The sequence below is a fragment of the Helianthus annuus genome, chromosome 8, assembly GCF_002127325.2.
Source record: "Helianthus annuus cultivar XRQ/B chromosome 8, HanXRQr2.0-SUNRISE, whole genome shotgun sequence".
Lineage (NCBI taxonomy): Eukaryota > Viridiplantae > Streptophyta > Magnoliopsida > Asterales > Asteraceae > Helianthus > Helianthus annuus.
Window position 1 is genome coordinate 157,890,550 of NC_035440.2, and position 16,309 is coordinate 157,906,858.

General features: G+C 37.5%; 1 long non-coding RNA gene and 1 other non-coding gene across 2 annotated transcripts; one reads left to right on the forward strand and one right to left on the reverse strand.

The window, feature by feature from the left end:
- Positions 1-649: 649 nt before the first annotated feature.
- LOC118481489 lies at positions 650-756 on the reverse strand. Its single transcript, XR_004865698.1, has one exon. It is a non-coding gene; the product is annotated as a small nucleolar RNA R71 (small nucleolar RNA).
- A 7,889-nt stretch (positions 757-8,645) lies between these two features.
- LOC110875098 lies at positions 8,646-9,701 on the forward strand. Its single transcript, XR_002556510.2, has 2 exons — positions 8,646-9,221; positions 9,312-9,701. It is a non-coding gene; the product is annotated as an uncharacterized LOC110875098 (long non-coding RNA).
- The last annotated feature ends 6,608 nt before the right edge of the window (positions 9,702-16,309 follow it).

The window sequence follows — 16,309 nt, forward strand, 5'->3', positions numbered from 1 at the left end:
CAGTAACAGGGGTCCGGGAAACAATCACTGTACCTCCGACCACGGGCCGTATTCACCTGAACACGGGGCCGTGGTGAATCTTCTGACCAACATTCCTTTCAGTTTTTATTGCAGGACTTGGAACTCCGGCGCCACATTTGCATTCTCCACAGAGTGTATGAGCTCCAGTTCCAGTAGAGACATAAAAGAACCCCTAGACGAACCCGAACGCTTTCTACGCAAACGACTCAAAGCTAAAAATCAAGAGAAAGTTTCAGGGGACCCACTTCCAATGGCGGGCCAACGTACTCTCATGGATTACCTACGTCCCACCGTAGGTAATCTAGGCGCCGCTATCAATGCGCCGAATATCGAAGCCAACAACTTCGAACTTCGGCCACATTTGATGCAAATGCTTCAAAACTCCGCAATCTTCCATGGGCTTGCGGACGAGGATCCCCATCTACATATTACTAATTTCTTAGAAATATGTGATACCTTTCGGATCAATGGAGCATCCAACGATGCCATCCACCTTCGAATGTTTCCATTTTCACTAAAAGACCGAGCTAAGGCTTGGCTCAACGCCCTCCCAGTTGGCTCAGTAAACACCTGGGATGAACTGGCCCAAAAGTTTCTATATAAGTATTTCCCTCCTGCTAAAACGGCTAAATTAATGACAGAAATTAATACATATTCACAAGAGGATGGGAAATCCTTATATGAAACTTGAGAAAGGTTCAAGGAGCTACTAAGAAAGTGTCCTCATCACAGTCTTGCGGTATGGCAACAGGTATCCACGTTCTACAATGGGTTGTTACCACACACAAGACAGACACTTGACTCTAGCTCTGGGGGACTTTTAGGTAATCGCCGCCCAAATGAAATATATAATCTAATTGAGGAAATTGCTCAAACCAATTTTCAGTGGCACACCCCCCGAGGCAATAAATCTATTGCCCCGGGCGCCCATAAGGTTGATGAAAGCACTTCTTTACAAGCCCAAATCGAGGCCCTTTCTTCAAAAATCAAAAAACTAGAAATGACAAAAACCGCCTCGGTTATGGCTTGTGAAGGGTGTGGTGGGCCACACGAAAATTGGAGTTGTATGAAAGAGTTAGATGATCAAACAGAGTCGATAAACTAAATTGATAATAGACCTAGGCCGTTGGGTCCTCCAATGGGTACCTACAACCAAGGATGGCGTAATCACCCTAACCTTGGCTGGAGAGAACCCGGCAATAGTAGTAACCAACAAAACTTAAAACAACGAACAAACTTTCAACAACCAAGAAAAGAGTCACAAAATTTCTCTCAACAACAAGGTGGACGACAAAGGCTTGAAGATACTGTATCTCGCCTCATCTTCGACACCGAAAAGAAAAACTCGGATCGATTTCAACAGTTCGAATCGAATTTTAGAAATCAACAAGCTAGTATACAAAACATTGAAAAACAATTAAATCAACTAGCTCAAAATTTCTCCGAGAGACCACAAGGCGCGTTACCGAGTAATACCGAAACCAACCCAAAAGCACAAGTCCACCTCATAACATTGAGAAACCGTACCGTGGGTTCCGAAGAGGCTCCACCACCGCCAACTGAGAGAAGCACAACCAAGCCCCAACAAGAGAAGGCTTCTCCACCAATTCAAGAGCCTACCAAGGCTCCTATGGTTCCATACCCTGGTCGGTTAATTCGTCAAAAGACCGATGAGCAATTCGCAAAGCTCAAAGATTTATTAAAACAATTGCATGTTAATGTTCCATTTATCGAAGTCCTAACTCAAATGCCTAAATATTCAAAATTTATAAGGGACTTCCTCACGCATAAAAGGAAAATTGAATCACTGCAATTAGTTAACTTAGGCGAAGAATGCTCCGCCTTACTACTCAACAAACTCCCGCAAAAGAAGATTGATCCTGGAAGCTTCACAGTTCCTTGCTCAATTGGGGAGTCCCCTATTCGCAATGCACTAGCTGATCTTGGGGATAGCATAAACCTCATGCCTGCTTCAATATTCAAACGACTCGGCCTAGGAAAAACAAGCCCTACAAAGATGAGCGTACAACTTGCTGACCAATTCGTCAAATATCCACAAGGTGTAGCTGAAAATCTGTTGGTCAAAGTCGAAAATTTCGTATTCCCGGCCGACTTTGTCATACTAGACATGGAAGAAGACGTTGAAGTCCCTCTCATCCTTGGGAGGCCATTTCTAGCCACAGCACAAGCAGTGGTAGACATGAATGACGGAACACTAACATTGAAGTTTGGGGAAGAGGAAGTAAACTTTGGGGTTGGAAAAAGAGTAGAAAACGAAGATCCGGTTAACTACATGAAGGTCATTGACTCAAGCTTGGATGATGCTCTCCGACGGTGCATGGGATGCAAAACATCCCACTTGGGTAACATATGACCAGGCTTTGGGTCTAGCCAAGGAACCTTATAAACGTGGCGCACCACGGAGGCATTCCGCGGAACTATCCGTAGTTTAGATTAAGTTTTATGTTTTCTAGTTTAAATGTAATTTTCAGGAATAAAACACACTCTGGATGGTGAAGGATAATAAGGGAAACTTGCACCAGCGCCCCATGCACGAAAACAGGGCCATCCGACAAATTTTCTTCATTACAGCAAGTTCAGCACGGGCCGTCTCCGCCCGACACGGCCCCGTGCTGCACAATCTGCAGAAAATGCCCAGTTCAGGTAACTGGACACGGGCCGTGCTCACTGAACACGACCCCGTGTCCAGGCTTCTGTTTCTTTTTACAAACTTTTGTTACTGGCACTTGAACACGGGGTCGTGCCCGGTCACCACGGGGCCGTGTCTAGAGTACCAGTAACATGAAATTTTGCTTTTTCACACCTTTTTACACATTCAATCAACCTAAAAACTTATTTTTGGGACACATTGAGGACAATGTGTAATTTAAGTATGGGGGGATGCTAAAACTTTGAATCTTGCAAGTCCTAATTAACAAGCCTTACACAAAACTCTATTGGAACCGCTAATCACCCCAAATGTTTTCAAAAATTTTCATTTTTTTACTTGTCTAAGTTTAAGTTGGGATTTCAAAATTCTAAAAAAGTTATATTTTTACAAATTTACAGCCGATAGAGTCGTGATAAAAAGAACCAACATAAGAAAATTATGAAACGGCATGACAAACTTAGTTAAAATTTGATTATATATACTTGATCACATAAAAACCCATTCCCACAAAAGTAAGTTTTGAGCCTTTATTGAGCATACAAATACATATCTTTAAACTAAATGCTCATTTTTCATTTCTTGTGTGAATAGCCGCTTGGTTCTTACAACTCTAGAACTTTTGCCACGACAATGCATTCCCGGTCCTTACCAACTTAAACCCGAGTAAGTAAATGATGGAGGCATTAGGGCTAACCCTTTTTATTTCTACACCATTATTTTTCTTTTTACCACCTACCCAAAATCCCCCTAGTTAACCCTTTTGAGCCTAAACCTTTTCGTTTCTTAACCCAATTCAAACACCTTTTACCCACCTAAACCTTTTTCCTTTTAAACCCTTTATTTTAGTAACAAAGCTCGGTTTCTCTTATTCTTTTATACATATATATATATATATATATATATATATATATATATATATATATGAGAATGAAGCCAAAGAAATAAACAAACAAGTTTATCAAAAATAACTTTGTTTGAAATGCTTCATCAAAATAAAAAGAGTTTTGAAAAATATCAAGTCTTATAAAAACCGACTAACCCAACCACCTTTAGCCCAAGTCTAACCCTTCACCCAACCACCCACCTTTAGCCCAAGTCTAACCCTTCACCCAAAAAGTCCTCTTGATATTTACAAAGGTCTATAGTTAAAAAGGAGGAGGATTGATTACCTGGCAAGCATATGGTAGGAGTAAGTTCCATGCCGCTCTCGAGTGATTCACTAAAAATACACCTTCGGCCAGTGTTGAGTGATCCCCCGTGAGGTATGTGAACTTGTTTATAAATTGAATTTTAAAAAGGCATGTTATGCTCTAATAAGTAATTTATCTTATGAAACATTTTTAACAAATCATGACGAATAGGATTGTAAATAAACAAAAATAAAACTTAATAATGAATCTTGGAAATCCCGACACTCTATGACAAGCCCAAAAACCTTCTCTTCTACCCATTCCATTTGGGAGTGTAAAGCCACATTATAAAGAGTTTTGCTTGAGGACAAGCAAAGATTCAAGTGTGGGGGTATTTGATGTGCACAAAATGCAACATATAAATTACATCAATTGTGGCATAAAACTAACCCTTTTTTAGTACTAATGTTGGAAAAAGTATGTTTTTGTCTTCCTTTTTTATTTTCAGGATTAAATGAGCTCAAATAAACAAAAGAAGCAAAAAAGGCAGCTAAATCTAACACAAATACAAGAAAAGGAACAAACGTGGCATGCCCGACCCCTCGAAAGCATCTTCCCAAGAAAAAACAAGAGAACAGAAGGCTGAACACACCCCGTGTTCAGTGAGCACGGGGGCGTGCCTAAGTGTCAGTAGAAAAGACAAAGTTGTAGAAGCTTCCATCGCCCACCACGGGGCCGTGCTCAGTGGACACGGGGCCGTGGTCAACTATAAGATTCGCAGAATCCAGGCAAATCTTGATAGTACAGATATGCTTCTGCACACGAGGTCGTGCTCAGCGGACACGGGGGCGTGGTCAACTAATGCAGACAAACTGCAATTAATGAAGAAAGAGAGGAGGATGGACACGGGGTCGTGCCCAATGGACACGGGGCCGTGCCCGAGCTTCTGTTCAGCCTATAAATAGGAGTGCTTGGTTCACTTGCAACTCATCCCTTGGCACACCACCTCTCTTACACTTCACCCACCACCATCACAACACCATCATCCATTGTCCATCATAGAGTGTGTGAGTCGTCTCGGGATCCAAGATTGATCATAAGAGTTCTTGACAATCAAAGGCCATGTTTGCCTAAGTCTCTTACATCACTTGGTGAAGACAAGTGTTTAGTGTAATACTTTTTATTTTTAATCTTTTCGCACTTTTTATTTGGTTATGTATTAATGATTTTAATAACTAGTTTCTTATGTTGAAGGTGATTCTTCCTTATCGTTTGTCTGTGGTGTCTTGGCATTATTTTACTGTCTATATAAAATAAAAGATTTTCACCAATCATATCTCCACAGTCTATATGGAGATATGTTGGCTACCTGGTCGGGGGTTAAGGGAACGGTTTGGTAAGTGTCTTGCCATTGTTCAGTGTATAGATCCTACAAAGGACCTGGGTCAAATTTAGTAGGACCTCCTTCAATACCCACCGGTATTGGATGGCGGGGCTCCAAACTCTTTGACCCCCTCATAAGTTAAACTACTATTAAAACTTTAACCTGGCTACTTAGGACTGTATCCCTGCTGACTCAGACTACTCAGCCGAGGGTAACGTCACCTTCAAAAGAGGGGCCTACCATATTATGCATTAATAACTTAATGAATTATCTTTCAATAATCCGACCCTTTAGGATTGTATCCTTGCTGACTCAAACTACTGGGTTGAGGGTAACGTCACCTTCAAAAGAGGGGCCTACTACAATAACTAAGATAATCTCTTAAAATGTGCAAAAGTGCGGAAATAATCAAAGGTTACACTACACACGAGTCGGATCCAAGTGATTCATCTTGTCTATCTGGTTTTACTTTTGTTTTATTTTTCAGCATTTTAGTTAGTTTTATTTTTCTAGTTTAAAACCTTTTTCTAACTTTTTGATTTGATTAGACATTGAGGATAAACCGGTACTAAAAGCTCTTGTGTCCTTGGACGACCTCGGTATCTTACCAACACTATACTACGTCCACGATGGGTGCACTTGCCCATATGTGTGTTTAGTGTTAGTAAATATCGTGTTTTATAAATTTAAAACTTGGCTAAAAATTGTAAAAGGGCTTAAAATACATATATAAAAACTTATAACACACGACACACATCATGGAGACATTTGTTCTGGAACTTTGGGATTTGGCTCATAACTTGCAAACGGTGAATGATTGTTGTTGCTTGATGTACCTGATGAAGCACCGGATGTTGAATCTGCACTGAAAGCAGTCTGGATCTTTGGGCTTAGATTCGTTGTTGCCGAAGAACTTCCTTTGTAGTATAATGAACGTCTTGTTGAACAGTGGAAGCATTCATCTTTCTGATCTTCATCAGCTCAAGTTCATGTGCTTCGATCTTCTCAATGAATGAACTAAGGTTGAATCCAACATACTCTAAATTGTTTTTCAATACCAACAGATAAGTACCCCATTCATCGTATGGTAACGCATCTGCTAGTTTATCAACCCACTCTTCATCCTTTTTCTCAATCCCCAACCGCTTCATCTCAACAACCAGGTGACAATATCTCTCGATCAACTGTTTTGTTGTCTCACCCTTAATTCCCGTGAAGATATCAAACTCTATCTTCAGCAAAGCAGTCTTGCTTTTTACCATTGACACACTTCCCTGAAACTTCACTTTCAATGAATTCCAGACGGACTGTGAATTATCCTCATGTTGCAGTAACACTAAGATATCCTCTTTGATCGCTTGTTGTAGAATACTCATCATCTTCTTTTCTGCCTTGAAATCATCTTGTTCATGTGGAGTCAAACTGCCAATTGATTTTTCAAGTCCAGAACCATTCTTTGGAGGAACATATTTTGATTCGATTTTCATCCAACACTCGAAATAGTTGGCTAGCACCCATGTCTTAAACCTTCCAGACCATCCAGCATACTCATCAATATTCATCAACTTTGGCGGTTTCTGCATCGTACCGAGTTCATTCTCCATGTTCACATTTTGTACGATACTAGCTGGGGTTTGTACTGCTGTCATTCCCCCACCGGCAAACAAGTGGTAGAACTCTTGGTTATCCATTTTACGAAAACAGTTTACGGAAAAATTTTTCAAGTTTTGAAAAACAGGTCACTTTCAAGCGAAATCAGTTCTGCACACAAACTGGACTTTCGTACGAAATACACAAACGAAATGGACTTTCGTGCGAAATCAGATTTTCACACGAAATCAATTTTCAAGCGAAAACAAACTTTCAAACGAAATCAAACTTTCAAACGAAATCAGGTGTCATTTGGTACGAAATCAACACAACACCTGTTTTCGTGCGAAATAGCTAAACGGAATGATCTTTTCAAACGAAATCAGTCATTTCGTGCGAAATGACCTCAACTTTTCAAGCGAAATAGATGCTCGTTCAAACGAAATCAACTGTTTGGCCCATTTTTGTCACTTTTAGTTTGAATTTAGGTCTGATTCTCTCAAGGGTTTGTTAAAACTGTATTTTACACGTAATGTCAAAAGTTCAGTCCATTTTGTCCATGAATTTGTCCAGAAGTCCAAAAATGAGTAGAAAAAGGCACTGATTCAAGTGTATTGACTCATCACTGGCTCTGATATCACTTGTAGGATCGTATTTCGACCAAATGAGTCGTTCAGAGTCAACATATAACTGTTTGAGAGGCAGAAACAAACAAACAGCCTAGAATCAGTGTAAGAAATGCGTAGAAACAGAGAATATCACTTAAAACAAGCTTCTCATTGATAATTGACTTGAATACACGGTGGAAATCCGACAGCACTTTGTTACACCACACTTGATTTCGTACCAAATGAGAAGCACAACTCCCATATATATAGGCAGTTGATTTCGCGCGAAATGACCATGTGTCATTTCGTGCGAAATCACTACAAAACAACATAAATTTACATTTTGACCCCTGTAAATCCTACTACAAGCTACAGACATGACCTAGACTTTAGACGTAGGCTATAGACATTATGCACCAACACTATATACATATATAGGGAGAAGATCATGCGAGAACCACCTCTTATTACGAGAACCGCGAGAACCAATGTGAACACAACAAAAAATGCCTAAAAATAGCTAAAAGTCACACAAAAAAATTTTTTTTTAATATTTTTTATATAAAAATCGCTACTTTTTGAAGCCAAAAAAAAAATTAAAAAAAAAATTTTTTTGGCCCCTAAAAGTAGCGATTTGAGCATAAAAAATATTAAAAAAAAAATTTAGATTTTTTTTTGGTTTTTTAAGATTTTTTTTAGATTTTTTTAGGTTTATTGGGGGTTTAGTTTTTAGCATTTTAGCTTGGGGGGGGGGAATGGGGGTTTAGGTTTTTGGGGGGGCCGGGGGGGGGGGGTGGTTAGCTTTGGGGGGGTGGGGGTTAGGTTTTTTTTTTGGGGGGGGGGGGGGGGGTTAGGTTTTTTTTAGCTATTTTAGGTTGTGTTCACATTGGTTCTCGCGGTTCTCACAATAAGGGTGGTTCTCGCATGAGCCCCTCCCTATATATATATATATATATATATATATATATATATATATATATATATATATATATATATATATATATATATATATATATATATATATATATATATATATATATATATATATATATATATATAGGGGAGCGCTAAAATGAAAACCACTTCCAGTTGTAAGAACCATGAGAACCACTCTCCACCAATCATATTCTTCCAACAAAAAGGGTAGTTTGGTCATTTACCCAAAATGTCAAATCTCTATCTCTCTCCACATTTAAAACCATCAGCTTTTAAAAATGTCAGATTTATTAAAAACACTTCTTTGTCTCTCTCTCCTCATTTGAAACTCACCACTACTACCCAACCATCTTCTTCCTTTACTACCAGTGCCTTCATCCATCCACCATTTCTTCATTACCCACCAAATCAACCACCTAAAACCCCACCACTAAAAAACCATTTCTTGAAGTTTCGTCCCATTGCTTCAACTACCATTTTCTTCACTCTCCACCAATCATTGCTTCAACTAAAAAACCCAGTGCCTTCATTCATCCACCGTTTCTTCACAACCCACCAAATTAACCACCATTTCTTTACTACCCACCAAATCAACCACCTCCTCCCTTACTACCCAGTTCCTTCATCCATCGCCGACCACCCCCTGTTTTATCCCCTGTTTCCGGCGACAACCACCAGCCAAACACCCCCTGTTTTATCCCCTATTTCCGTTGGCCACCCCCTTTTTTCTCGTTTTTTCCAATGATGGATGAGCTTAGAAGAAGGTGAAGATGAATCAAGAGAGTTTGAGCAGAGAAGAAGAGAGAGGGAAGCGGCGGAGCCGGCAACGGCAGCCCCGCCGTCACGGCGGCGGTGGTGTTCTTGTTTACTACCAGCTTCCTGTATCACTCCCACCCGATTCTCTTTATTTTATTTTATTCTTTTTTTTAAAAAACTTTTTTTGATGATGGTGTTGTTGATGATGTTCACAGCGACGGCGGTAGACGCCCGGTGACCTCCCCGTTCTTCCGTTTACAGTGGCGGCAGAGGTGGTGGTTATCATCTTCAACTGGCTTTGTTTTGATTTCTTTCGGGTTAGATTCAAGTTGGCTCAGCTTCAAGTTTGGCGGTGATTCGAGTTACGGTTCAGACTAGTGTTCGGGTTTTACGGGTTAACAATCAAAGTATCGGGTTTGGTCAAACCTGGTCAAAGTCAGGTTTGACTGGTTCGGGTCAACTGGTCAACGACGGTCAAAGCCAGACTCGGTAAACGTTTAAACGGCGTGAAATCTTATTAGTTTTAAATTATTACCGTGCAAAACAAGCTCGAACTGAATAATTTGACGAATTATTAGTTAATAGTTACTTGGATTTACTAATTATTTCGTTTATATAAATTGATTATACGTACATATTTGTTGAGTAATTGTTGAATTTTGAAAAATAACGACAACTTGTGTTGTCGGGGCGTCCAAAAACAGAGGAAACTCTGCCCATTTTTTTGTAACGTAAAACTTAAACTTTTTAACGTAAAACGTAAACTTTTTAACATAAACGTAAAACCTAAATTTTTTAACGTAAAACGTAAACTTTTTAACGTAAATGTAAAACGTAAAACTTAAACTTTTTAACGTAAAACGTAAAAAGTTTTACGTAAAACGTAAAACGTAAAAAGTTTTACGTAAAACGTAAACTTTTTTAACGTAAAACGTAAACTTTTATGTAAAAACTATTTAACGTAAAACGTAAACTTTTTCTACGTAAATTGTAAAACATAAAAAACCGTGTGAAAAAACGGCAGGGGCGTGAATGCGGAGCATAAAAACGCCGCGAAAGAAACGGGACGTAAAAAACGCCGTGTTAAAACGGGACTAAAAAACGGCGCGTTAAAAACGACGCTTAAAAAGTTTTACGTAAAACGTAAAAAGTTTTTCGTAAGTTTTACGTAAACTTTTTCGTAAGTTTTTCGTAAATTTTTTTCGTAAATTTTTTTCGTAAGTTTTACGTAAACTTTTTCGTAAGTTTTTCGTAAAACGTAAAAAGTTTTACGTAAAACGTAAAAAGTTTTACGTAAAATGTAAAACGTAAAAAGTTTAACGTAAAACTTGAAAATTTTAACGTAAAACGTAAAAACTTTTACGTTAAACGTAAAAAGTTTAAATTTTTAACGTAAAACGTAAAAAGTTGTACGTAAAACGTAAAAAGTTGTACGTAAAACGTAAAAAGTTTTACGTAAAACGTAAAAACTTTTACGTAAAACGTAAAAAGTTTAAATTTTTAACGCAAAACGTAAAAAGTGTACAAAAAGAGGCGCGTTAAAAAAAGTGAAAAAAACGGCGTGTTTAAAACGGCGTGTAAAAAAACGACGCATTAAAAAACGTGGAGAAACGGCGCGTTTTAAAAAACGACGCTTGAAAAAACGGCGCGTAAAAACGCGTAAAAAAACGACGCGTTAAAAAACTTCGGAAAAACGGCGCGTTAAAAAACTTCAAAAAAACGGCGCATTAAAAAACTTCGGAAAACGGCGCGTTAAAACGGCGTGTAAAAAGCATGTAAAAAATTTGGCGCGTTAAAAAACGTGGAAAAACGGCGCGTTTAAAAAAACGACGCTTGAAAAAAACTGCGCGTTAAAAAACTTCGAAAAACGGTGCGTAAAAAACGTGTAAAAAACCGCGCGTTAAAAAAACGCCGATTGAGAAAAACGACGACTTAAAAAAATGGCGCGTTAAAACGGCGCGTAAAAAACGGCGTTAAAAAACGGCGCGTTAAAAAAACGCCGATTGAGAAAAACGACACCTTTAAAAAACGGCGCGTTAAAAAAACGCCGATTGAGAAAAACGACACCTTTAAAAAACGGCGCGTTAAAACGGCGTGAAAAAACGGCGGGTGAAAAACGGCGCGTAAAAAACGGCGCGTGAAAAACGGAGCGTGAAAAACGGCGCGTAAAAAACAGCGTTAAAAAACGGCGCGTTAAAAAATCGAGGCGTTAAAAACGGCGCGTTTTAAAAAACGTCGATTGAGAACGGCGCGTTAAAAAACGGCGCGTTAAAAAAGTGGCGCTTTAAAAAACGGCGCGTTAAAAAACGGCGCGTTAAAAACGGCGCCTTAGAAACGGCGTGTTAAAAAAACGCCGATTAAGAAAAACGACGCCTTAAAAAAAACGGCGCGTAAAAAACGGCGCGTGAAAAACGGCGCGTAAAAAACAGCGCGTAAAAAACGGCGTTAAAAACAGCGTTAAAACGGCGCGTTACGCTTGAAAAACGGCGCGTAAAAAAAACGGCGCGTCAAAAAAACGTAAAAAGTTTAACGTAAAATTTAAATTGTAAAAAGTATAAAAATCTTTTAAAAAAAATCTGAATTTAAAAATGTTTTTAATAGAGAAATTATGTTTACAAAATAAAAGCAATAAAAAGTAATTAATGAATAGGACAAAAAAGGTAATTTAAAATTAATATATATAAAATGACAAAATAGAGTTATTTTACTTAAATACCCTTTTGGATTATAATATTAAAGACATAATAAGACAAAAAGCTTTTAATATTAATATTAACTACTTTTAATCACATCCATCCATTTAGTTGATCTAAGGGCCATAAAGTGGTTCTCATGGTTTTTACAACTAGAGGTGGTTTTCATTTTAGCGATCCCCTATATATATATATATATATATATATATATATATATATATATATATATATATATATATATATATATATATATATATATATATATATAACATATAACATATAACAATATGTAGGATCAATATCGTTTCGCTAAAGTTGTCGGTTAAACGACTAGTTGCACGCATCGTAGTTTGGTATTACACGTTGTTATTATATATTAAATAATAATCCATAATATTTCTACAATTAACTTTCTATAGTTAACCGGTGTCAAAAATACGGGTTGTCACACTGTCAATGCTTTATTCAATCGACATCAATCAATGAAGTCAAGAATATCTTCGAGTGGTTCCATCTTGCTCAACGTTTTGTCTAACGTACAACAAATATTGTGCTTCGAATCAAAGTTTGTCGCCATAGCCTGCAAAATACAATCAAACACTTAGAATTTTCTACACGTTTTTCGAGAAATTTTCTAACATTCAAAATTTATCAACTTTAAATGAATGGACATTAAGGACGAAAGGTAATTACGAACAAAAGGTAATTATGGATGAAAGGCTTGATTGGGACAAATGGATCAAGACAATTCATTTTTGGGCGAAAGGACCTTTTGCGCGAGAGGTCCCCTCTCGTCCCAATTCACCGTCTTCAACATTTTGACACATGAACAGTTTACAAGTTGCAGGTTTCTAAAATTGATGGTCCATAAAACTATAATAGATGCCGATTAACATGTTTATGTTTTCAATTTTTGATTTGCTCCGATAATTTGTCCTAAATCAAAGAATTTTTAACCGAATATGCGCGTTAGGGTTAAACACCGTCAAATCTAGTCCAAATACGACTCATACCTTGCCCATTGTAAGTGTTGTGCTAATCAACACTACTATCTATCGAAATTTCGGCAGCACTTCGACTTAGAAACACTTGAAAACTCAGAGAAAATTCGAAGTTCTCTGAAAGCAATTATGAGCGATTGGGCATAATGACGAAAGGGCAACAGTATTTATAGGCTTTCCATTTCAGACGAGAGGACCTAATGGGCTTTTTCATTTTAGAATGAGAGGGCCCATTTGCAATTTAAAACAATAACCTGGCCTATTTGTTTGATAGTGACAGTTCATCGGATGTAATTCAGAAAAACTGGTATTGAAGTTGGATCGTATTTTGCTATTCTGGATTTATCGAGATTGTGTATTTGGGCCTAAAAGTTCATTTGGGTCGTGATTTTTTTTCAAGTTACAACATTGGTCTAGTGCAAAAGTTTTTCGGGTGCAAAGATTCTAGTGGGTTACAAGGTTTCAAGACGAACCGAGATTGGTTAATTGGGCCGCATCATCCTACTATATTTTGGACCGTGATTGTACAATTTTGAACTACAAGTTTCTTGAACTGGTTTTTTTTAATCTACAAAGCTTTCGTGTTTGACTATAGATTTGAAAACATTAAAAATCAAGGACGCTGAAGCGTTAATTGAATGTTTAAACAGATATAGAGGTTTACTTGGAGATATGGATCATATTGGTATCTATTTTCCTTATGAAAAGATGAATAAAAAACTAATCGAATCTTTATCTTCAGATTGGTATGAGGAGTTGGAAAAAAATAAATTTGGATACTTATCGCTAGGGATCTGATTTCATTAATTGGATTCAATCAAAAATACCAAATGTTGAAAAGAAGAAAGCTTTGACAATGACTTCAGAAAAATAAAATATGTTTGAGGTTATGGAAAGTTGGATAAAAGCCATACTCAAAGTTGAAGCAACATGTGCTCCGAGATACGATGATGAGATGCAATGTTATTTGGATGCAGATTTGAATCCTATAATTTTTCCTTCTAATGTGACGTCGTCTTTGTAGGCGTATTTGAAACGAAGAAAAGACGATGCAAGACAGAAGAGGTTGAACCTGAGAAAAAGCAGATTGACGAGATAGTAGACGTAAACTAGGAGATGACGGCTGAATACCTGACAAAGATCGTCGATCAAGCCATGATGATAGATCTTAAAGAGGTAGATAAACAAGATGAGTAAACTGAGTCGTCACAAAAGGTTGAGTTGAATTATGAAAGTGAAGAAAGAGAGAAAGTTTTAAAAACTGAGAGTAATGCAGTGCAGGAAATGCATGGAAACATGCAGTGCCTGTACTGAGAAAGATGAAATCAAAAAAGCAAAATTGACTGAGCTCGTGAAATCATAAAATGCTTTTAAAGAAAATGTGCAGAACTTGTTTTGAAACAAGAAGTTTGTAGTTTGCAACAAAAGGAAATTAATGACTTGAAAAGAGTAATTGATCTTTTGAAAGTTGATTCAAAACAGTTAAAAGAAGATTCTAAAACTGAATGTGTTCAAAAAGATAAACAGATTCAAGAGCTCAAAGAACACAATGACTTGCTGAAATATGATTATAAAACCATGAAAGAGTCTTATGACATTATGAGCAGAAGAATTAATCAGTAGTTTCTTGATGCTTCTCGAGAAAATGTAGCAACAATTACAATGTTAAAAGGAACTATTCAAGATAAACAACTTGCCATCAACAAATATATTGATGAGAATGCTGAACTTAAACAAAATCTCGAGAAAGCTCGTATTGAAACTCAAAGAATGGATAAAAAAACTGATTAGTTATTCATGTGCTCAGTATGTTTTGGATTATATCCTCCCAAAACCTACCGGGAAGGATGAAAATGGGAAGGATGAAAATGGTCATGGGGAGAACAGCGGTGTAGGGTATCACCGCATACGACCCCCTCTGGGTAATGGTTTTCCAAGAAAGAAACTATCGGGGTTGGAGAAAGCATTAAATATCAAGTTAAAATCTGAAAAATCAAAAGAAACTAATGTTAAAACTGATGACAAAGTGCTTGGAAACATTGACATCACATATGATAAAATTGACAAAACCAATGATGTGGTTGAATATGAGGTTGTAAAGAATGTGGTAGAAAATGTTTTTGAAAATGAAGATGAATCTGAAAGTCAATCCACAAAGTTTCAAAGTCCAAAAGAATGTTTTGAAGATGAAGAGCGTTATTTTAACAACTATATTCCAAAGTCCAAAACCAACTCGAGTGATGATCCTACTCTGGTCATGTATCAGATGTGTGGATCTGACAAGATTTTTTTGGATGAGGAATTTCTGATTCAGAACATTAATATGGATAACATTGAAAAGGTTTACAAATTGGTTGAAGTGGATTTGTCAGAAGGGGAAAGTTTGTCAAACACGAAAATGTTTTTGAACTTTAAAAAGGATAAAGCTTACTATAACAAGCCTAGAAATTCTCGTTTTCAAAATAGAAATCACAACAACGGGAGGTATGGGCAGGGAAATGGTAAGTACTATGAAAAGAAGAGATTTCAAAAATCTGTGTATGTTGAGAAAAGGAACTTTGTTCATGAAACAAGTTCGGAAAAAGAAAAAGAATCCCACTTTAGTCGACAGGCTAATGAGGAATTCTTTGCTCAGAAGAAACAACAACAACAGGCTAAATATGTTTCGAATAAAACGTGCTTTAAATGTAATCAAGTTGGACACATTGATCGCAAATGTCCACAAAATTCAAAGCCTGTTTATGTTAAGAAAAAGAAAAATCAGAAGATTTCAATCTGAAAACACCCATGTTTGCACCAAAACAAGTTTGGAAGTGAACAAATGAATCTTCAAAAGGAAACATTTACAATGATTCAAAGTTTTATGTAAAGAATGTTTCGAAAGGTCAAACGTGGGTAATCAGAAAGAAAGTAACTTTTGATGCTGAGAAGAAGCATGATTCAACTGAGTGAGTTGAAGTCAAGAAAATGATGCTTTTAAGAAAATTGAAAAAGATTTTCCAAGTTTGTCTGATTCTTTTCATGTCAAGTTACCCAAGACTAAGCAGGCTTGGGTTGAATTATTCAAGTGATTGAATGTATGCATGTGCAGGTGTTCCGGAGGTCAATCAAAGTATATGTCACACCCCCCAAAATCCCACCTGCGGAGTACTACCGCTTGGAGGCGTGACTGACCAGGATCCAGCCACCAATCATACTGAACAAGCATATAAGTAATTATAAAAAGTTTAACCAGTACAATTGGTGTTCCAAAACGAATAAGTTTAAGTTACAAGCGGAAGCATAAGTTTAAAGTTATAACATAAGTTCCAAAGGTTTCCAAGTTTAACATAGTCTTGTAGCAATTCCTGTCCCACAACGATCCTCCTCCATGCAAGCTCCCACTGAGTACCTATGGTCCTGCAAAGCATGTAGTAACGAGTCAACAACTAGTTGAGTGAGTTCACGGGTGGGCGTTCGTTTTAGTTGTTTCGAAAACAGTTTACTTTATCTGGCATCCTGCCGTGGGGGTTACCCCAT